The sequence below is a fragment of the Triturus cristatus genome, chromosome 3_1, assembly GCF_964204655.1.
Source record: "Triturus cristatus chromosome 3_1, aTriCri1.1, whole genome shotgun sequence".
Lineage (NCBI taxonomy): Eukaryota > Metazoa > Chordata > Amphibia > Caudata > Salamandridae > Triturus > Triturus cristatus.
Window position 1 is genome coordinate 96,601,391 of NC_140583.1, and position 23,369 is coordinate 96,624,759.

A 23,369-nucleotide genomic window follows, 5' to 3' on the forward strand; every position below is an offset into this window, starting at 1 on the left:
GAGCAGGTCATCTTCAAGCGTCAGGTGAGGTGGAAACATGTTCCAGAGCGGAAATACCAGATGTGGAGAGGACTGTGAGAGTTTAGATAGTGGTGCAGCAGGCAGAGCTGGGGTATCAACAAGGAAAGAGGTTTTACACAGGATCTTACTAGAGAATGGTAGAAACAGGGAGGTGGCCTCTCTATCAAGGAGAGGAAGGGCAGGAGGCTATCCTGTTAATGACCAGAGAGACAGAATGATGTTTTAGGAGGATCCCCAATTGTAACCAGATTCCTTGCAAGAAAGAATCTCTTTCGTACACGAAGCAGAAACAGTGTGAATGCAGCTCTGCTTTGCTATGCACTGAGGCATATGGCTTGTAGGTTCAAGGATGACTATTTCAGTTCTCTACCTGCTTGTAGTGGAGGGACACTTTTGACAAGCAGATGATGCATGGCATAGGACCTTCACTGGTGCTTTCTCTTCCAAATGTGATGTCTTCTGGAACATGTCTGGACCCTGTCAGAGGGATGCTTTGTAGACTCCGGGGATGGCTTTTGGCAGAAGTCCAACCACGAGGTGAGATTAGTGACAACATTGACTTTGAGGGAAACGGGGGGGGGGGGACTACATGAAGCTGCAAGGGATCTGACATGCACTCTTCGGTGGCAATTATGAAGGAAGTGAATGAGTGGTCACTACCAAACTGAACAACCAGACAACATGAGACTCAATCTGGCTTTCAGGTAGTTCTGGTACAGACAGACCATAAGGTGGAGGCCGTGATGAGAGGTGAAAAGGTTCTATGCGCAGGTCTTCCGAGTTCTGAGTGTGGAGCTGCAGCCAATGTGGTTGCATCAGGACATGTAACTCTTTCTGGGACAGTGTGACTGCTCCTCACATGCTGCTGCAAGACTGAGGTAACTGGAGGTGTCCTCCACATGCATATTGTGTCTGTAGTTGTCGGCTCTCAGGATATCTGGACAATAAAGGAGGCCTCAGGCCCATCAACACTCAGAATGTGATGGAGGTTACTTCACAGTGGTAACAACCTAGTAGTCCCTGATGGATACCACCATGCTTAGCTGTAAAGCAGGGTTTATAGCCAGGTGCAGTGGCAATAGGGCCGAAAGCACAGAGGGACACATTGAACTCTTATAATTGCTGTATTTTAATACTCCTTACAGCAGTGAAAGGGACCATTTCTCTTGCTTGCGCCAGGGCCCATGTCATCCTTGCTACACTACTGCTGTGAATTTATGAGTGTGAGAAGCTGGCCTGGTATATGATGTACACTCATGCAAGTGGACACCTTGCACCAGTCCAGACAACCCTTATGGTGATTTAGGAGGTCTTAGACAACCTTCGAAAGCTCTCTAAATGGTAGCTGTGGAGAGCAGTCTTCAGGCTTAGTACAGAAGGAGTGTAAAGCAGATTGTTTCACCAGAATACAATTTTATAGTATAGATTAAGTGAAAAAGAACCATGCAAAATATTTATAAAAATATGTATTTATTATATAACACTGTCTAACACATAGAAATATCTCCTACCCCGAGATATGCACAATGCATACAATACTTTAGCAAAGAAACAAATTGAATAGCACAAAATAGACAGTGATCCCAGGGGGGACCAAACCATATACTTAGAAAGTGGTATAAGAACCAAGACTCGGGTCAAGAGCAGGTGGAGAGGGCGTAGAAGTGCTGGAACCTCAAGGAACCACCCAAGGTGAGTAGATAGGGACCCCACGGAGAGGGGGTGCAGTGTGGAAACACGAACGCGTGCTCCATACAACTCTACTTGTAAGTCGATGTTGGATTTTTAAAGATTAAGGACCCTTCCCAGTGGACCCTGAAGAAACCTCGTGGAAGACAGAAGGTTGGAGAGCCACCCAACCCGTGGATACCTTAGTACCTACGTTACCTACACCAGGGAAGCTGGGTGCATACGTGTGAAGTGGTGTCGGAAACTGCAGTCGAACCCCATGGCAAAGGCAAGCCACTCAGGAATGAAAGAAGGAGCAACGTTGGGACCAGCAAAGTCTAGGGGGTTCACCAAAGGCAGGGGAGTCAGGGCAGGCCCGGAGCAATTAGGGGAGCCCGAAAGAAAGAACATTCACCATCAATGGGACCCACAGGCCGGGGGCAATGGAGTTGTGAGAGGACCTCAAGCAGGTCACCAAAAGATATAGGCCACGATGCACACGATGTGGTGTGGCTGTAGATTCTGGTCACTGGAAGTGCTCAAGGTTGGGGCTACTTGGAGCCCGAAGATCTTCTTGGAAAGAAGTCAACAATCCTTTGCAACTGTAATGTGACACAGTGCACAGGGCTTTGGTATTGCAGCCCGCACAAGTGATACTGGCCTCAAACTTGGTGAGTGGGCAGGGCAGCCCTCAGGAGCTGTGGAAAACTACCACTTGTGTTGCAGAGCCTTTGTAGTCCGGAGAAGCTCAGGATCTGCAGACCGGTTGGCTTAGTTGTGGTGCCTGCAAATGCAGGTGAGTGACTCCTTCACCCCAAGTGAGATTTCTTCAAGTGGCTTTGATGCTTCACAGGCCTTGGAAGGTTCCTGTATGATGCAGAGGCACAGACCATGAAGCAGACTGGAAGAAAGACAAAGTCAGGCCCAAACAAAGTCCAGAGTGCCCAGACGGTAGAAGAGCAGTGGTGTCTGATCTGAATCTTATCCCACTACGAATCTAGGGACCTACACCCAGGTAAGCCGTTAAGTACCCTAGGGAAAGGGTTGGGAAGATTCAGGGGACGCTTCCAGGGGAGGATCTGGACATGGGGGCAGGTTACTCCCATGTCCTTTGTCCAGTTTCACACCAGAGCGGGAGCCAACAGCTCCCAGGACTGGTTTGAACTGGATTATGCACAGGGATGCCCCTCATGCAGACTGAGTGGCGCTGGTAAATGCATCCACCCCATCCCAATACACTAAATACTGTATGGAAGATGGTCACACCTCCCTGTGACAGGATGCCTATTGTTCTGCCTTCCCCTGCTCAGGCTTGGCTCAGCAGCAGGAGGGTAGAATCGTGTCTCTGGGTGGCAGCAACCATTTTGTGCTGTCCGGGTCAGGATGACTGGTACCGGGAAATCTGAGAGCCAAACAGAGGGCTCTTCCAGTGCTTGGAATCATACCTCCCACACTCTTTACAGTGTGGGGGTATGATTCCAACTTGTTTGATACTACACATGACAGGATTCGTTACAGCAATTTTATAGATGGTCATCGCGTCATTACGTGGTGCCCCTCTATATAGTATATGGCAGATTTACTGAAATCCCGGGAGAATGGACTCCATAGGCTGTGAGGGTGTCTGTTCATGCTGGGGCACCCTCTCACTTAGAGCCAAGCACCCTGCCTTCAGGATTGCAAAGGCATACTAGAGGGGAGACTTATAGGTTTTAAGTGCAGTGACCCTAGATATAGAAAACATATTTCTTGAGTAAGTGAGGCTAGTACCAATTTATACAGGTTGCAATGGCAGTTCTGTAGTTCCCTTTTGAATGGTCAATCATAGTTGGCATAATACATGATTCATCCCATGGGAAACCTCTGGGGTACCTATGACCTGGGTACCTTAGCACCATATACTAGGGACTTATCAGGGTACCCCAGTTTCCAATCTGGGATGTACCTAAGTACTGAACAACTCAATTTAGGGAGAAAGCAGATAGACTGGGATCCTGATTAGCAAGATCCAAGTCAGACTAGTCAAATAAAGCTTAGCACCAGGCAAAAAGCAGATCCTACTTTCCTACAATGAGTGTGTTTATTGATCAGGCCACTGCGTGACAAGAGTAGGGAAAGATTACTAAAATTACGATTAACAGAGGAAAATAATAAATTGGATTGAATTGTTTCTGTGGACCTTCCTTGTGGAGAATATTCCTATGCAAAACGGCCACCAGGTTACCCCCACGTCCTTACCACAGCGTTGCAGCATCTGGTAACTCTCCATCTCACTGCCTTACCTTATTTTATTTACATTGAACGCTTGCATCTTGTCATAAGCAGACGTCGAATGCATGCAGAAATTCTGTTTTATTAAACTGAATCAAGTGCTCATCTTTCATGGCTGTTACACCTCAATGAATATGTTTTCCTCATAATCATGCCGTATTTAATTAACATGCGTTAAATGACTGATTAAATTAAAATGAAGCATGTCTCTCAAACACTTAATTCGAAATGTTACCAAAACGATTTCTCTTGTTGTGACAGAGCAGTCAGGGACACTTATCTGCTCGCTCGCGCATCACTGGGTCCGCTTTGAGTAGAACTGCTTGTTGTTTTACATATTTTTTCACCTCGTTGGTTTCAGTGCTTGGTTTCAAGTGTGTTGGAAATGGCCCTTTTTGCAGGGTTATACCCAAACGTTTTGCTTCTTCCTCAAATTTTCTCCCTGACCTGTTGGCTTTAGAACTCTAGGCACTTTGCCACTGCTGATCAGCATCAAGGTGCAAGTGCTCCCTGTGTACATTTTTATTGTGATTGGTTATCCATGATTGGCATATTTGTTTTACCAGTAGGTTCCTAGTAAAGTGCACTGAATGTGCCAGGGCTAGTAAATCAAATGCTACTGGTGGGCTTGCAGCACTGATTGTCCCACCCACATGGGTAGCTCTAAAACAAGTTTCAGGCCTGCCACGACAGGGCCTGTGCGCAGTTTGTTAACTGCCATGTCGACCTGGCAAGTGCACCCACTTCCCAGGCCCTACCCTTCCTTTTCCTTGCACATATGACACCATTATGGTAGGCCCAAGGTACCAGCCTGGGCAGGGTGCAGTGTATGCGAAAGGTAGGACATGTCCTGGTGTGTGTAACATGTCCTGATAATGAAATACTGCCAATTTCGTTTTTCACTATTGAACGGCTCTCTTGCCCATAGGACAGAATGGGGAATGCTCTGTAACATTTTACAAGCATATCTTCCCATAGGAGTAAGATCGAAAATTGGAGTCTGGTATCACTGAGCTCAGAATTTAATAACACATCTTTTAGTAAGGATGGTATTTAAATTCTATGTTTGAAAATAGCACTTTTCGAAAGTGGCTATTTTTTTGCTCAACCTTTCTGTGTGCTTCTGCCTGTTTGTGGATTGGCTGTCTAGTTTCAGTGTGGCAGAGACAGTGGATGTGCATTCCCAGTAGACAGCTTCTGGGGGGGTGGGTGTGACATGTGCCTGGCCCTTTTTGGATGACCCAGCACTAGGCTAAAGAGGCCTGATCTGCATTTGACGTGGTGGGAGGAGTAGCACCTGTACCTGAATAGGGCTGTGCCTGCCTTCCACAATGCTGGCTCTGCCCCCTGTGGTGTGTCTGAAACCAAGGCTCACACTGACAAAGGATTTTGCTGTGCACTGGCAGAGTGCCCCTAGAACTGGTTTAGACTGGGCTCAAAGACCCTTGTACAAAGGGATCAAAGACATTTTGGGGTATAAGTATTAGACCAAAAAAAACCTGAACTTTAGACTATTACTGAAATCAAGTGGAACCTTTGCTGAGGAAAAGACCAGAGGAAACTGAGAAGTACTGCCCTTGCTGTGTGTCTGGGGTTGGCCTGCAGTTACTGTTTCTGCCAAAGAAAGGAGAAGAACTTTGAGTGAAATGTGTCCCCTGCGTGAAGTAGGACTTTGCTGTGTGCTGTGCCCCCTGCTTAAAGAAAGCCTCCAAGGGCCTCAAGAAGAGCTGGCCTCCTGTTGTGAAGTCCCAGGAGCAAAAGGACTTCACCCCCATCTCCCTTGAACTTCCTTGCTGGGAGTTCTGACCTGCCAGGAGGTGCCTGTAACTGAGTTGGGCCCCTGTAGGTTGTTTCTGCTGTTGATAGCTGGAAGAAACCCAAGAAAAGCAAGAAAATCTGTTTCCGATGCCATCAACACCACCGCTGTGACGCCGCGACCTGCAGCGAGGCCTGGGGAGCCGCTCGTGAAGTGAACGACGCAGCGCATGGCCTGCTCCGCAGCTCCGACGCCCTATGATGCCCGCAGACACTGGCAGTGATCGGCCGTGACCGACGCCAGCGCTCGCATCGACTCCATCTTCGCCAGTGCCTGCATCTTGTTATCGCGGCGCCACCCAGGGTGACTCGAGAAACTCGCCGATGTTGCATCATTACCGGAGCCGATATTGGCCATCTTCGACTCCGTGCATCGTCACTGACATCGTTTTCAAGGTACTGTTTGTTTGGGGGTCTGTGTGACCTCTCGGGCTCGCCGTACTTTCGATTTTGTATTGTCCTGACGTCGTGATAGCCCCAGTTTTTGCTATTTGATTTCTACCAGCCTATTTTTGCAACATCCTTTTCAAAGACATTTTACTGAGTATCTGTATGTTGGATTTTTGTTGTTTTGGTCTTGTTTAGTTCAGATAAAGATATTTATTTTTCTAAACTGGTGTGGTGTCCATTTGTGGTGTTTTCACTGTGTTACTGTGAGTGTTGGTACACACACTTTACACATTGCCTTTGGAATTAGCCTGTCTGCTTGTGCCAACCTACCAAGGGGGTGAGAAGGGGTTACCTAAAGTGTGTATCCCATTACCCTGACAAGAAGCAAGGGTCCCTATTTTGGACAAAGGTACCTACCTCTGCCAACTAGAGACCCCCTTTTCTAACAAAGTTCATACCACCACTGGATGCACTGATCTTATCTGGTGATGTGTGCGAAGATTCTTTTTATCATTTTTAATAAGCTGTTCTAGTCAAAAGGAAGGACAGGCATCTTTGTCAGTGAGAAAATACAGGCGAAGGAAGGCCATTATTTCCAATTGGCACTGAATACTCTGGAATCATCAATAACTAGGAAAGGACATTGAAAAAAGCCAGCTAGTCTGGCATTTTTAAGTTGATAGTAGAGTCTGAGCCAGATTTAGAAAGGTTTAACATTAGGTTTGATATACTATTGAATGAATACCCGATGCAAAATCTTTTTGGGCATTTACAAATCAATTAAAATTGGTATTTGCATCTGTTTGTAAGAAAATCAATCAAACAAGGATTTGTAATGCACGGCAAATCACCCATTAGGCTCTCAAGGTGCTAGGGTTGCTGATTGCCTTGCGGTGCTCTGTTTATTCAAACAGCTGGGCCTTGAGTTCCTAAATTGATGAAGCGCTGGGATGGTCCTGACTTGCAGCGGAAGGTGATTCCAAGCTTTGGCCTCGAGGTGTGAGAATGAGTGACCTCCTCCATTGCTTTGGCGGATCTGGGGGGTGTCTTCGAGGAAGAGGGAGGCAGATCGTAGGTTTCTGGTTGGTTGGTTGAAGGTCATGTGTTTGTTAATGTGAGCTGGTCTCTTCTGGATTGGGAGCAAGTATAGCTTCTTGAACTGGGGTGTGATGTGGGTTTGTATGGGGAGGGCGAGGATGAGTCAGGTCACTTTCTTCTGTATTGTCTGTTGTCCCTTCAGGAGGCGAGCAGGGATTCCTACAAAGAGTGTGTTCCCGTAGTCCAGTGTGCTGGTGATGTTGGCCTTTCTGACAGTCCATCTGTTGGTAAGGGAGCCACATGAAGATCGTGCGGAGCATTTGTATGGTGTGGAAGCTGGTGGATAAGACTGTGTTTACCTGTAATATGATGCCGAGGTTGAGGGTGTGGTCTGTCGGGGCAGGGGAAGGCCAAGTGCAGCACGCCACCATGTGTCATTCCATGGAGAGGTGTTGTACCCAAAGATGAGGACTTCCATTTTGTCCGTGTACAGCTTGAGACAGTTGTCTTTCATCCAGTCAGTGACGTTCATCATACATCTGTGGAAGTTGGCACTAGTGTTAGAGGAGTATTCTGACAGCGAGATGATGAGCTTGGTGTTGTCAACGTAGGAGATGATGTAGAGTCTGCGTGATTTGACCGTGCTGGCCAGGTGGGTCATGTACGTTTTGAAGAGGGTGGGGTTGGAGGACAATCTTTGGGGGACGCCGCAGAGAATCTTCTTGGGTTCTCATGTGAATGGTTGGAGAATGCTTTTCTGGGTTCTTCCGGTGAGGTAGGAGGCAATCCATTGGAGGGCTTCTTCCTGGATTTTGATGTGGTGAGGTCTGTTGATCGAGATGTGATGGGAGACGGTGACGAACACAGCTGACAGATCCAGGAGAATGTTGGCTGCTGTTTTGCCATGGTCCAGGAGGGCCCTTATGGCTGCTTTGCATTACTCTGCATGAAGGGGGAGATCCATGGGCGGTACATGGGTTTTTTCTGTGTAACCACCCATGGTTTTTGTTGATAAACCCTATCAAATAACAATAGTAGACAGGGTTTTGTGGCAAAAATTAACACCACTTCACAGCAGGTGTTAAACGGAGAAATGCTTTCATTTCTTCTTGCTTTTTCGACTTTGACTGTGTATTGACCTGTACAGCCCACATAAAAAGTGGGGAAAGTTTTAAATTTAGTCTAAGCACAGTATATTTTACTGAAAGTGCGCTTCCAGTACAAAACCTATGCTAGACTCATGCATACACCTCTGCATTATGGCGCAGAGGTGTGTGCGTGGCGCTCGGCAGCATAATTCCACACCAGCACTAGACAGAGGGGAGAAAAGTGCCATACCTCTGTAGATATGGCACTTTCCTCCTCTCTTCCTGTCACACAACGCAGCACAGCTCAGCAACTTTATGTGCTGCGCTACGTTGTTTTACAGATACCTAAATCTTGGCCACTCTGTTTCACATGGAAACCATTTTAAATTTATATTTTTAAGGCTTTTAAGTAACTGTGTTTGGAAAAACAACAGAATATATGCAATGAATGCAAGTGTTGTCTCTGCTATTGTTAGCACTTAAGTGAGATAGGCAAAACTCATCAAAGTGCCATTGTTTATTCTTAGGTGAAGTCTCAAATGTAATCATCAGGTATATGTGTATGCTCACTTTTTACACTTTTGTTATGTGTTATTCTTATGATTTTGAATAATTGTACAATTTAATTCTATATTTAAAAAAATATGTAAACTAATTTAAGTGCCACAAGGAAACCATAATTCCCACATGCATAGTGAAATACAAAACTCATCTTAGATTGTGGGTGCTGCAAGGGTAAGAACCGGCATGCAAACACACAAGGGACCACAATTGGAAACCACAAAGCACACATGCATGGCAAAAAAGACGAGTCTAAGTGCATAGGCCCACAGAGAAACCACAAGGATTTTAAAACACAGACTCCCAAAAGTGTCCCAGGTGAGGAAGAACATGATCAGCCAGCCATGAGTAACAAGGCCCCCGCTACCACATATGCTCTAAGCCCCAGGAGTCATGGGGCAATCTGTGATGCAAACAGAGCACATCATTAGAATAACAGTGGCTTGCCCATTAAAGCAAGGGCCCAGAATATGTAGTAAAGTTCTCACTGGGTATTGCAGGATTTGGATAGACTGTGGAAAGGGCAATCCCTTCAGGAAACCCACACCGAGTGGAGGGTTAGCCAATGAAGGGTATAATTTCAATAATGATAGAAAGGACGGGTGAGGAGAACTCAGGGGATAACCTGACCCATTGCACTGCTGCATGGGAAGTTGGACAGCTTAAGAAGGGATCGCGACACACAGGTGGAAGGATCCCCAGGAAAAGAATACAATTCAAAGTAACTTCCCAAGGGCTCTTAGAAAATTAGCTAAAAAGTTACCTGAATAACTAGAGGTGGTGTAGCTAAAAAAAATAAAATGAAGCAAATACTAATGGTGGGCATTTGCTGTTACATGAGAGTCAATATGAGGTGGCTTGTTTATAAAGAGGCTTGTGATATAGCAGACCATAGGAGCGCACATATATAATAATGGGTCAGCTGTACTAAGATTCTAGTTACAAAAAGTAATTGCAAATTGAGACTTGCATTTTTGTGACAGAGTGAGAAACTAGGACTTTTTGCAGTGTCCTTCCAATTTCCCCCCTATTTTGACTGCCAGATTCTGGCTCATGACGGATGTATGATGATACAACGCGATCATTTAGATCGCGGTACATTACATCGCTGCTTTTACAATGCAGCTCATTACAGCGACTTGCGCTGGAGGGCACTGGAATTAGGAATAGTGTGATTTACTATTCCAACTCCAGCCTACGTTACAGTAGGGAAGGTGTTGTAAAATTCCTTAGTCTAGTGCGCCATCCAGCGCAAGTCGTTGTAACGACTTGCGTTGTAAAAACAGCGATGTAAGTGTATTGCGGTGTTTTGAACGCATTGTAAAGGTCGTTTTCCGCAGGACTCTGATTGTGCCCTGGGCTCCTCTAACCAGACCCAGGGCCTATGCTCTGTATAAATTGTTCCTGGTAATTAGGTATAATTACAATTGGTACTGACAACCTACTTATAAGTTCCTAGTATATGGCAAGGCATGTAGGTCTAGAGGCCCAGTCGATTAATGCACGGAAGTGTACACTGCTGTGGTGCCTGCTGTCATTGTAAAAGTCAACCCGGCTTTGCATGCTGCTTATTAATTATATTTATATGCAAATTCGACTTTGGAATTAAAAGTACTTCCAACATCTTAAACGACCTTAGTTTTACAAATAGGTCACCCCTAAGGTATCCCCTAGGTGCCACAGGTGTAGGGTGCTTTTTAACTGTAAGCACAGTAATTATAAAATATGTTTTATATCCCCTGGTGAGGACAAAACTGACAATTTCGTTATCCCCCACTGTAGTACATTAGCTATATAGACTGCATGCGAAGGCTATATTACACTTTAATAGAGTCTAACTATTCACAGAAATGAGCTAAAATGATACTTCAAAGTCTCAAAATAATAGTTAAATGAACCCAATAACTTGCAACGGTTGGATTTATCATAACACTGGCAGAAAAGAAGTTATGGAACATGCTTTTCTATTGTGCCATAATCCAGCCTTCTAGCAGACTTTCCTGATTGGCCAGCCTTTGACAGGCTGAACCAAACTGGTGAGATGTGATGTGGCCTGAAAGGAAACAAAGAGATATCTGTTGAGAGGAGATCGTAACTACAGAGCACGACAGAAAGGGGGGGGGGGGGGGGCAGCCAAACTGGTCTTCCCAAACCCCGATTTCCTGCACCCCCAGTCGAGAAGTGGAGCCCCAGTAATCGAATTAGCAGAGGGGCAAGAAGAGGAGTGTTAGGGACAGTTAGCCACAACTGCAGATTGGATCAGCCACTTTAAGCCCTGGGTTAGATTTTCTTAATTTTGGATTTTGACAAACAGTGCTTTTTGGGCATAAATATGCCACACTTTGGAGGAAGTTGTCAAATCTGAGGCTGGCACCCTGTATCCCATTAGTCAGGGGTGCTTCCCTGCTTGTCATTCCAGAAGCATGGATAAATATGGGAGAGCTGCCCAGAAACTCAGATACCTGCCTTGAAACTAAAGAAGAAGACGGAATTCTCTGCTTGACCCTTGGCCTGCACCTGAGAGGACTGTACTCATAAGGACTATTAGGCACATGCATCAATGTAAAAACCGGTCGCAAACGGGCAGATTCTCACAATCTGCCCCTTTGCGACTGGTATTTTTGCATTTGGGATGCATTATCCCAAATGCAAAAATCGCAATTTAAGGAATCTCTAAATTGCGATTCCTTAAATTGCGATTGCATTTAAGGAATCCCAAATTGAGATTCCTTAAATGCAATGCATTAAAGTTAAAAAATAAGCGATTTTGCTAATAGGGGGAGCAAATTACCATGAAGTTGAACTTCATGGTAATTTGCAAAATCTTTGAAAAATTCACTTTTGTGCATTTTTAAAACTTTCATGTTGCGCACACACATGGTGTGTGCAACATATCTTTGGAACCCCAAAAGGACCTTCTGGAGACTTCTCTAGAAGTTGGAGGTCATTTGGAGCATTTTGACCAAAATGATCCATAAGTTGACAGACCCGTCTTTGTGAGTCAAGCCACCAACGTTGAACCGTGACTAGGCCTGAAATCCAGGTTTGTCATTCTTAAACTCCTGAATTTTTTGTCGTTGACAAGATTTCCAGAAGTTTACAGGGACTTCCTGATGGACCAAGCCGCCGTCGTCGAACACAAACCTTGCCTGCCGAGGAGACCCACTCATTGTTGCTAGAAAAGACTATAAAGAAGTGACTACGTCAGAAGATAAAAACTTAACAGGCCCTACTGCTCATTGTATCCGATACACTATCCATCATGGTCAGCCTAAACTTTTGACTTTGTCCAGGTCTAGCGTGACCAGATGTCCCAAGTTGGTACTTTTGGCTTTTAAGCTCTAGAAATTGTTTATACTTTAAAAAATCATATCTCTGGTTCCCTACATTGGATGTTGGTCATTTTGGTGACATTCTAATCATACAAATATTTCCTATTTTTATAAATTGGTGTTGGATATTTATTGTGTGTTGTGTCTTACTTATTTAATGTATTGATGTTTTTAAATGCTTTAAAAACCTGTCTCCTACGTTAAGCTTGCCTGCTCACAGCCAGCTACCAAGGGCTGAGCAAGGGAATAATTTATTGAGACCTTGACAGGACCATATTTGAAGATTGCTGCCTTATTATTAGTGTTAGGTACCTACCTACATCTACTAATAATCCACCTTCCAACAGACAAGTATCTAATTTTGCCAACCAACCTGCATATTAATAGACCTTTTCTCAAAATAAGGAATACTTGGGTGGTACAGAATTACCGACTTAAAGAATAGTAATTATCTTGAAATTTGAGATCCCCATTACAGGTTACAATAATAGAGTTGGTGGACTCCATGGGACACCAAATCACCATCCCTGTGATTGCATTTCAAAACTGATAAGATTTCCTTTTTAAAATCAGACTGACTTCCTTAGAGAAACCGACCTGCTTTAAAAAAAAGTTGTCAATTTTAAATACCTTCAGTGAGAGTTGGCAGTAGTCTTCTGGACCAAATCATACTCTCCCTAAAGCTGCTACGCCATTTGTTAAAGGGTAAGCGGTCCACAGCAATCTCCTAGGGCCATAATATCAAGAATGGCCGATAACATTATTGCCGCTTTAGCAGCAGGAAACTGCCACTAACGCACCGATAAGGGGCTTGATAGTATGCTCCATAGAATTCCAATAGAAGCCCAGGTTCTGGTGTGAAGGACATCAAACCTGGGCTTCTATTAGAATTCTATAGGGCATATTATCAAACACCCTATCGCCGCTTTATTGACAGTTTCCTGCCGCTAAAGCGGCGATAATGTTATCACCCGTTCTTGATAATATGGCCCCTTGTCTTTTGCAAATCAGTTACTACCTAATTTGGGAATGTAATTTATCGCTAGTTTGCCTCAAGAATTACGGTCGTAAACCATTCAGCATTTGGAACAGACATCCAAAACATGCCTCTTTCAAATAATGAATCAGCAACTATTTCAAAACGAATTTTTGCAATTTTGGGAAACGCTTAATGAATCATAACATTTATTTATTTGGTATATCACAAAAAGCTTTTTACCGGTTGCAAACCCTCTGATTTATAACAATTGGTGGTTATGTGACTGGATTTTTTTTTGTGCATCTGGCCCAATGTTTTCTGATTAGTACCTGTCGCGGGTGTGAAACGGAAATTAACCCTTTCGCTGCGGCGGGAATTCTGCCGCAGCGCTGGGGGGGGGTTTGGGGGCAGCGCGGTGGCACGGTGCTCATGACGGAACCACTCCGTCATGAGCCACGGTTGAGCTGTGCTCATGACGGAGTGGTTCCGTCATGACTCCGCCCACTGCGCTAATCGCCCGCACAGGCGGGGAATTAGCGCCGCGTGGGCGGCGCGGCCGCCAACGGCCGCAGCATGACGGAACCACTCCGTCATGAGCACACGGCGACCGTGGCTCATGACGGAGTGGTTCCGTAATGAGCAGGGGAGGGGTTAAGAAGCAGTTTTATTCTTTATAAAATCGCGAATAAAAAAAGAAGCCTTCTCAATTAGGAAGTACCCCTGACTCAAACACGATTTGTAAGCGTGGGCAGAGTTGACAGTGCAAAAAAAACTCCCCCGTGTAACGTGGAGCTCTGCAAGTAGTGGAGTGTGTTAGATAAATGCCGTTCACGGTGATTTTTAGTAACAGGTGTTTATCTGCACTATGTAATCATCTGCCGCTGTAGTAGATTTTGTACTAGAGCTGCAGTTCACTCAACGCGAATGGATGGTTTCTCAATGCGAGCAGTCACAAGCATACAGGACCACTCGCAATGAGAAATCCGACTGCCCGCATTGAGAAATCTCACTGGGAGGTTGATTTTCCATGATCACGCTCGCCAACTAGACGTTGACGTAAATTTTAATTACCTAGACTTAATTTATGCGGTAAAATTCAATAAGAATAACTCAGTAAAAATAAGAGGCAGAATCCGTGGTATTTGAGGTTTTAAAAGGGGATTTATTCCTTACAAAGGAATTGGTTCGAACCAGGCAATCGGATTCTGTCACCACGAAGGTTCGGGAAGGGATAGAGGCAATACTTTATTGACAGGTCATCATATATATAGTAAATGCATTACAGTGAAGACATATGCAGAAGGCGTGACAGTTGAGAAGAGAGATAAGAATACACATACGTAATGAATCAAGGCGTTACAATAGGCGTGTACTTAGAAACATCATTATGAGGATGTCACAGGTGGGTGGATCCATAAGAGAATCCAGCAAAGTCAGCAGAAATACATGGCAGAGATGTGCGCACAGTAGCATGACGTGTGTTTGACGTGTAACTGGAGGGTGAAGGGGACTTGACATTTAGCCCTACATGAGGAGACAGAAGTCTGGGATGTCAGAACAACCTAATCCCAAATCGTATCTAATATCTTGTGTTTAAGGAACTGTATTATCTGGAAGGAAAGGTCTCTCAGGCAGAGGCTATCCTATACTAACTACTAGTGCGTGTATAAGCGTCTACGTGTCTACATGAGATGCGAGGGGGCATGGGCCTATCATGGTAACAGGAGCTATGAGTTACTTGCACGGAGACAGTAAGGCCGGGCCCTTTGCTTCTGTAGCTGGAAGGATGTTTACCTAAACTACTAGACAGGAATGCATTTCTCGAGGAGCGGAGCAGATAACTTGAAGGCTGAATACAGTCTTGGCAGGCAACAGGCCGGGCCAGGCACCGTTAGCCGCGCAGGAAGTAAGACAAAGGTCATGGATACAGATACAGGTCCAGGCTGGAGCATTCAGAGGCAGAAAGCAGGAAAAGGCTCGATGGCAGAATTCAGGGCCTAACTTGCCAGAGCTGAAAAACGTGAAAGGTACACCATATAAAGACGGTGGCAAGGCATACTTAAGAACGGAATATTCGATCCATTCATGGTGGATCTGAAAGAGGACATGTTAACGTTGGACGCATATGTATTTGCGTCTTCATAGCTGGAAGTGGAGGGAACATACATGTACTTGTAGCATGTACATGGAGCCGTTGGGGTCTAAGATAGGGGACACAATTGATCATAAAAATTCATATTTCCTCATTCCCTCCTTGTCCCCTACGGACCCTTCATGAGATATCGATCCTCAGGAATCCATCAATCTGTTCATGTAACATCATTTGTTCATCTTTCTTCTTCCGGGATTTTGAATGAGAACTTGAGTGTGGAATACATGATGTGGCACACAGGCCGCAAATCGCTGGTCCACATTGTAGACACAGGCAGCAACTGAATACTATGAGAAGGGCAATACCTAGGAAGGATAGGACTTTCCATCCCCAGGCTGACAACACGCTCCAGAACCAACCGGACCATGTCCAGGTGCCTGGATTCTGATGTATCTGGCTTGCAATCTTATGAAGACGAGTTATGGCTTTATATACGGATGGCGCGTTTTCTGGAATGAAAACACAGCAACTCGATCCGATGACTCTACAGGCTCCGCCCCTATCGGCCAGGATGACGTCAAGGACAAGACGATTTTGGAGAACAACAATCCGCATCGCAGACTGCTCCTCTGTTAAGTTGCCTAGGGCAGAGGTAGTTTCATTCACTACTGCTTCAAGGGTTCTCGTTAATCTGCGTATCAGTTTACTATTAGAGACAACACCTATGTAGGGAAAGAGACCTTTATTGAAGTCTGTATATTGTTCCCATGCCGTTTCAGTGTAGTCGACAATCGGGAGATCTCTCTGGGGTCTATTGTGTACTAGATGGGTATTTCTATGATAATCAGGAGGGGCTAGGAAAACAGGTGGCAGAAGGAATGCAATGTAACAAGTACCATCCCAACCTAGAGGTAAACGTATATATGCGGTATGACCACAAATGAAGTAGGAATGACGGGAAGCTCTAAATGTAGACTTGCCTTGATCACTGAATTCGATCACAGTAATACATTTACTATGACCCAAGTGTACTGAACCATTCTTTCTTACACATAATTCACCTTTGACTGGTAATACGGACATAGCAGGCAAGACTGGTGCAGCTTTGGATTCAACATTCAGAATCATGAGGTTAAGTGTAAAATTACCTAATCCATATACTTCATTTTCTAGATCAGTTCCTGTCCTTTTGGGAAGTCCCTCCTTGTTAAGGTAGCAGGCTTTAAGCAACACTAAGTTCAGGTTTCCCCATACCCAGTTGCTCTGGTAAACTACGGTATTTGAATCTAAAGAATTTATCAAACTAAACCATGCGCCACAGGAACCATTGTGTGTGAATGGATACGGAAAGAGGGGCAGAACTCCCTTGTATTTCTGATAAGGAGGGAGTCGGCCACATATCCAACAATTTGTAGCGTTGTTGGCCTGATGGGAGTGATGTAACATACTAATGAATGTGTTGTTGCGCAGCGTAAGTCTGTAGGGCAACTCATGTGGAGGTAATTCGCTAAAAGAGTGTTCGGCAGTAACATCGGAAGCAGAATGTGCACGCTTGAAAATAGGGTAGTATATGTGCAACAGTATACTTGCAGCAATAATCAGAAGATTTAGAAAAAACATAATCAATAATGTCACTATACAGTGACTATGAAGTAATTTACAATATGCACGTTTCTTGAGCTGTTTCTGTCTATCTCTCTCTCGATTTCGGTCTAGAGGATACATGTCAGAGACTAATTTAACCGATTCACCTAGGAGAGGACTTAAACAATCAAATTGTCTGACTTGCTAGACCTTAGTTTCAGTTTATAGTTTTGGGCAGCAGTGTTCTCGACCAGGGGGAGTTTTGAATCAGTCTGTGGAGGGGGGCAGGGCTGAGAGTTTAAATCAGAAGGTAGTCCATGAAATTTCTTGATATGGCTCGAGTGTAGCCAACCCTTGCGACCCTCGAACTTCACTGCTGTCCTCGTGGTCAGGATTACTAATTTCGGCGTTTGCCAGCGAGGCTCCAGCGGGCTCCTCCTGTCGAAATTTCTTATGAAAACAAAATCTCCGGGAACCACTTCATGGGCTTCACCTCGGTGTTGTCGGGAAAAGCTGCAGCTACCTGTGAACGGCAAGATTGTAGTGCAGACATCAAGGAAGCAAGGTAATCTGTCAGCATATTACAATCAACATCAGTGATTTTACGAGGTATAGGCGTCCCCCACATATTTGGTGGCCTACCGAAGACCACCTCGTACGGGGACAGCCCTGTTCGAGAATGTGCTATCATTCTCATGTAAAATAGTGCAACTGGTAAGGCTACTATCCAGTCGACGCCTTTCTCTCTACATATTTTAGAGAGTCGAATTTTCAGAGTCTGGTTATGACGTTCCACGAGTCCTGCTGCCTCGGGATGCCGGACACAGTGGAATTTCCATTGATAGCCTAACAGGAGTGAAATATGTTTCATTAGCTCGGATGAGAACGGTTGGCCATTATCTGAGTACACGATACGGGGCAAACCAAACCGTGGGAAGAATTCACGAACCAGCTGCTTGGCAGTGGTCGGGGCTGTGTAATCTGAGACTGGATATGCTTCTGTCCAACGGGAAAGAGCGCATACAACTACGAGGACATATTTGAATCCTCGACATCGTTCCATATGGACATAATCCATCTGGAGGACTTCAAAAGGGTGATCAGGAGGTTGAAATCCACCTTGCTCTACAGGTACGCCTTTACCTGGGTTGAACTGACAACAAATCATGCAAGTACGGACTTTCTGCTTGGCTGCAGCTCGTAAGTGTTTATTAAACCAAATGTTTTGAATACTGTCTAACATAGCTTTCTCTCCTAGATGTGCTGGACTATGTATTGTGTTAATGATAACTTGAACCATGGAGTCGGGGAGAAACCATGTAGATTTTCCCTTCGTCATCCATCCCTGATCCGTTTGGATCCCTCCTAGTTCAGTCCATTTCTTGATTTCCTCTGGTGTAGCATGTGTCTGTATGTCGATTACATCAAGGGCGGGATCCTTAACTGTCATGCAGTGTGTCGATGTCGGAACTATTGTCTTTGTCAAGTCGGTTGCATGAGTCCGATTCTGTGCTGTTTGCTTAGCTGTTCGGTCTGCTAGGTCGTTACCCTGGGAAATGATATCGGTAATTTTTGTATGGGCCTTGCACTTCATGATAGATATCGAAGTAGGCAGATGTATTGCATCTAACAGAGCTTGAATAAGGGGACCGTGTTGAATGTTGGCACCGTGAGAAGTTAAATAACCTCTCTCTCGCCCAAGGACTCCGAAGTCGTGTACAACTCCGAATGCATAACGTGAATCTGTGTATATGTTGACTCTTTTATTTCTGGCTTGAATACAGGCTTGTGTCAGAGCGATGAGCTCTGCTGCTTGAGCTGACAATGTGTCAATACAATTTGTTTCAATAACTTCGGTGTCTGTCGTGACTGCGTAAGCGGCCACTAACTCTCCTGTACTTGTTCTCATGCATGAACCATCCACATAAAGTGTCAGGTCTGGATCTGATAATGGAACGTCTGTCAAGTCTTGTCTGGGTTTCGTCGTAATAGTAATGACTTCAATACAATCATGTGCCAATGGGTCTGTTCCACTTAATGGCAAAAGTGTGGCAGGATTTAATGTACTACAGCGTCTGATTTCTATGTGTGGCTGGAACAATGTTAATTCATAACCTGTCAGTCGTGCTATAGTCAAGTGCTGAGTCTGAGTTCGGTTTAAAAGAACTTCCACGGAATGTGGAACTTGCACTATCAATTGATGTCCTAATACTATGGAATCGCTTTGTCTAATCGCTAAAGCTGTCGCTGCGACTGATTTCAGGCACGTAGGCAGAGCCTGGGCTACTGGATCTAATGTGCTAGAAAAGTAAGCACACGGCTTGTGTGAACCTGCTTGTTCCTGAGTGAGTACTGACAAGGCAGTACCTTCGCGTTCTGTAACAAAAAGTGTAAAAGGCTTACTGTAACATGGTGTCGCTAAAACAGGTGCTTGACATAAGGCTTTCTTTAAGTCTTCAAAAGCTTGTGTATGTGCCTGAGTCCAAGGGAGGACAGTCGAAGTCGCTGCCTCCTGGGTTGTCAACTGAATGAGTGGTTTTACTAGAAATGCATATTGGGGAATCCATTGTCTACAGTACGAAGTGAGACCTATGAAGGCCCGCACCTCCTTTTGTGTCTTGGGTGGTGGCATGTTTACAATTAACTGGATGCGGTCAGGTGTGAGCTGTCTCCCCCCCTTGGACAACAAGTGCCCAAGGTACACAACTTGCTGAACACAGAATTGCAGCTTCGAAGGGGACACCTTGTGCCCCTTGTCGGCCAGGAAATGTAAAACCGTCAGTGATGCTTTTTCACATTCGGGTTCGCTTCGGGCGGTGATCAGCAGATCATCGACATACTGAAGCAGGGCAGTGTTAACAGGCATGTGGATACTGTCAAGTTGTCTTTTCAGTGCTTGGCTGTAAATGCTGGGGCTTTCTGTGAATCCTTGAGGTGCGCGTGCAAATTTGAAGCTTCGTCCATTTAAACAGAATCCGAACAAATATTGGCTTTCCGGATCGATTGGGACGCTAAAGAAGGCGTTCTTGAGGTCAATTACAGTAAAGAACGTTGCTTCTGAATCAATAGCTGTTAATAATGAAGAGATATCTGGAACCACGGGATACTGTGGTACAATGCATTTATTCAATTCGCGCAGATCAATAATTAATCGATAAACGGGGGGTGCTTTCGGATCAGTTCGTTTAAGAATTGGGATAATAGGAGAATTACATACATTGGAGTCGGTTTCCACAACCACTCCTTGTGCAATGAGCTCGTCAATGATTTGCAGCAAAGCCACTACAGCATCTGGAGGTAACTTGTATTGTCGGATTCGTGGTAATACCACTCCTGCTTTGAGTGTGACTCGATATGGTGTAATATGCATACAACCTACATCAGTAGGGCCTTGCGCCCATAAAAGTGCAGGGACATTCTGTAACCTGTGATCCATGTCTCTAAATACATAGTGACCTTTGAAGTCACGCAAAAATAGTCGTACCCCCTCCGGGGAACAACATATTACAGCTCCTAGAGCTTTCAGTGTCTTTATACCTAACAAGTTTTCTGGACATGATTTTGTAAGCAATAGATCTGTAGTCCGTGTCAATGGACCAACTGCAAGAGGAAGAGGTTGCGATACTTCATTAACAATAGGTTTTCCTGAAAATCCAAGGGAAACATTCTGTGAGCCTGAGAGGGGTGCCCCTGGAACCTCGTCGTGACTTATAGTCGTTCTGCTTGCCCCTGTATCAATTAAAAACTTTCTGTCTTTCCCTAATACTTGACTATGTACATAAGGACCCTCTTGATCTACAGGGACCTCAATAAGGGGTAAGCCAACTTCCCTCTCTAGGCTGTTTCATGTGTATCGCTGATACTCTGGATAGTCATTTTGTGCATACTGGTACATCTGTTGTGCCGTGTTCTGTGTTGCGGCAATAGGCTGTGACTGTGGGACCGCTACGGTCTGTTGTGCAGCTTGCATAGGCTGTACATTCTGAGGTACTTGTTGTTGGATCTGATCCTGTCTGGGTGGACGTGGTCTCTCCTTGGTTTTACCCGTAGAGATATTATGTTTTAGAACTGCACAATCGTTTATATAATGACCTGGCTGTTTACAATAGTTGCATGTCCCTTTAACAGGAACTGCTGAATTACTGGACTGTGTCGCACCCTTTTTATGACTGTCAGCTGGAACTGACTGGGCGACGGGCATTTTCATTTTCGTGTCTTTCATACGTCTTTGTTCGTGTTCTTGTTCTTCTCTAATTCTATTCTGATGGTACTGTAACATTTGTAACATTTGTGACGGGGTGTTAGCTTGCCAAGAGCTCTCTACCTTTAATACTCTGTTCTTAACCTGGGGTAAGGAATTCTCGACTAATTTTGTTACAAAAAGATGTGGATATGAATCGCTACTTGCTTTTCAGGCCGCTATTAATACCAAAACATTTTTCAAATCGGGAATAAAAATCACTAGTGTCTTCATCGGGTTTCTGTTTGCAAGCTGAGATTGCTCCCCAGTCTTCCTTTTTCGTAGTTAATAAACGTGGTAATACTTGTACTAATAATCCTGGTAATGCTTTAGTTTTGTCTCCAAGCCCTAGGCCTGCAGTTCGGGTATTTTCTTCGTTTTCTAATGCTGTCCAATCAATCTTTTGTTCTCCCACCTCCCACTCTTTTTCTTTGAGTTTCTCGTAAATACCGGCAGGCAATAATACTTTCAATATTTTCATAATGTCTGGATAGGTATAATCACCCATGAGTAACATGTCTTTTATTTCACGGTGAAAACCTGCTGGATCTCTGTCATGGCTGGGCACTACTTTTTTCATTTCCAATAGTTCTATTTTTGTTATAGGCGTGTACACGAACACGCGTCTAAAAGTATTATCATCGTTTCTAACTGGGTGCACTTCGCGTAAGGGATTCTGTCTGTCTATGTAATACGTCTTTCTTTCCATGGAGGGAGCTGGATCGTGCTCTGGACACAGAAAGGCACTATATCTGTGTCGATGTTCTAGAATTACTTTAATTAGATCTGTACCTAGACCTCTCCATTTATTCATGAGTAGTTCTATCAGTATATCAGGTAGGGGACCAGGATCGGAATGTTGGCCTTTATATAATATAAGGAGATGTTGTATCATGTATATACCAGCTAAACGCTGTTCGTCTGGTGAAAGATTCAAAAACGTATGTACTAGCGCATCATCACTATATTTATCAGAACCGTCAGCCCATTGTACTGCTGACCTGGCTAATTCTTGTTCGTCCATAGAATCGAGTACATGGTACCCCATTCGTTCTTGAAGTATTTTATCAGTAGCCTGAAATAAATGTTCAGGTGTCTTTGGATTTGACATGGCTGCTTGAAACATTCTCTTACTTTCTGGACGTATCGGACGTATTGAATTATTAAAGGATCTTCCCTTACCTACATACGCTATCATTTCTCTAGCTGGTAATTGTCCTGTTGTCATTTCTAGTTGTTCCTCCTCCCCCGAGGACTCAGTCTTATCTGCATCTGTTTCTCGTTCAGGTCGTTCTCTTTCACATATTTGTTCTACTGTTTTTCGGATCCTTCGGTACATACTTTCTATACTATTCTGTTTATCATGTTTTCCGTCCGCTATATTCTGGCCCCATTTGTTAAGGGCTCTCATTTCTTCCGCGTCTACACCTGGCCTACCTCTGTGTCTTATCAGGCAGTTTATAAAGAAGCGTAACAATAGTTTCTGCGTGTCCACTTTCTGGTATGCCATGGCCTCGCCAATACTTTCAGGACCTTGCCCTGTTTGGACAAAGTGATATATTTTGTCTAGATGATCAATCATTCCTGGTAGTATCATTAAATAGTTCGCAACTCGTCGTAGACGTACTGATGATAGCATCATTCTGTCGTCTTTACCTGGTACTGGATCATATCTACAATCTGTAAGAGGCTCTTTAAGTCATAATTCGCTGTTTGCGGTGTACGTTGGTGTGCTAAATCCCTATAAGTCAATCGACGCACTGATGGCGGCGTATGAAAACTTCCTGTCGCACCTCCTGAGGTGCTAGGTCCAAAAGTATTCGTTGGGTGTAGGGTAGGAAGAATAGATGCAGGGAGAAGTGAAGGAACGGGCGGAAAGTTTTGATCGGACGGAGGAGTATGTTGCTGCGGGAGTGGGGACAGATTTTCTCGGGGTCGAGCGCCATTAGCAGGCGGTGTGCGTGGCGGCGGAGGGTTAACATATTCGGGGGCTACATCATCTAAATAGGAAGAAAGGAATATGTCCTTTGCAGTCTTGGGGTGCAATTTAGTCGGAAGCAATGGAGGTGGCAGATCTTTCGGTACTTCCAGGGTGGCCTTAGGTAAACCCTCGGCCAGAAGAGGATACATACCATTCATAAGAGTGTTTCGTTGCCTGTCTACTTGTTCTGCTTTTACTCGGATACCTTCCTCAACCAATACGTTTTCTCGGGCTTTGTCTGAATCCTCCCTACTTTTCTCTTCTTTTCTGAGCGCTTTCTCTGTGCGTCTATGCGATTCTTTACGCCAT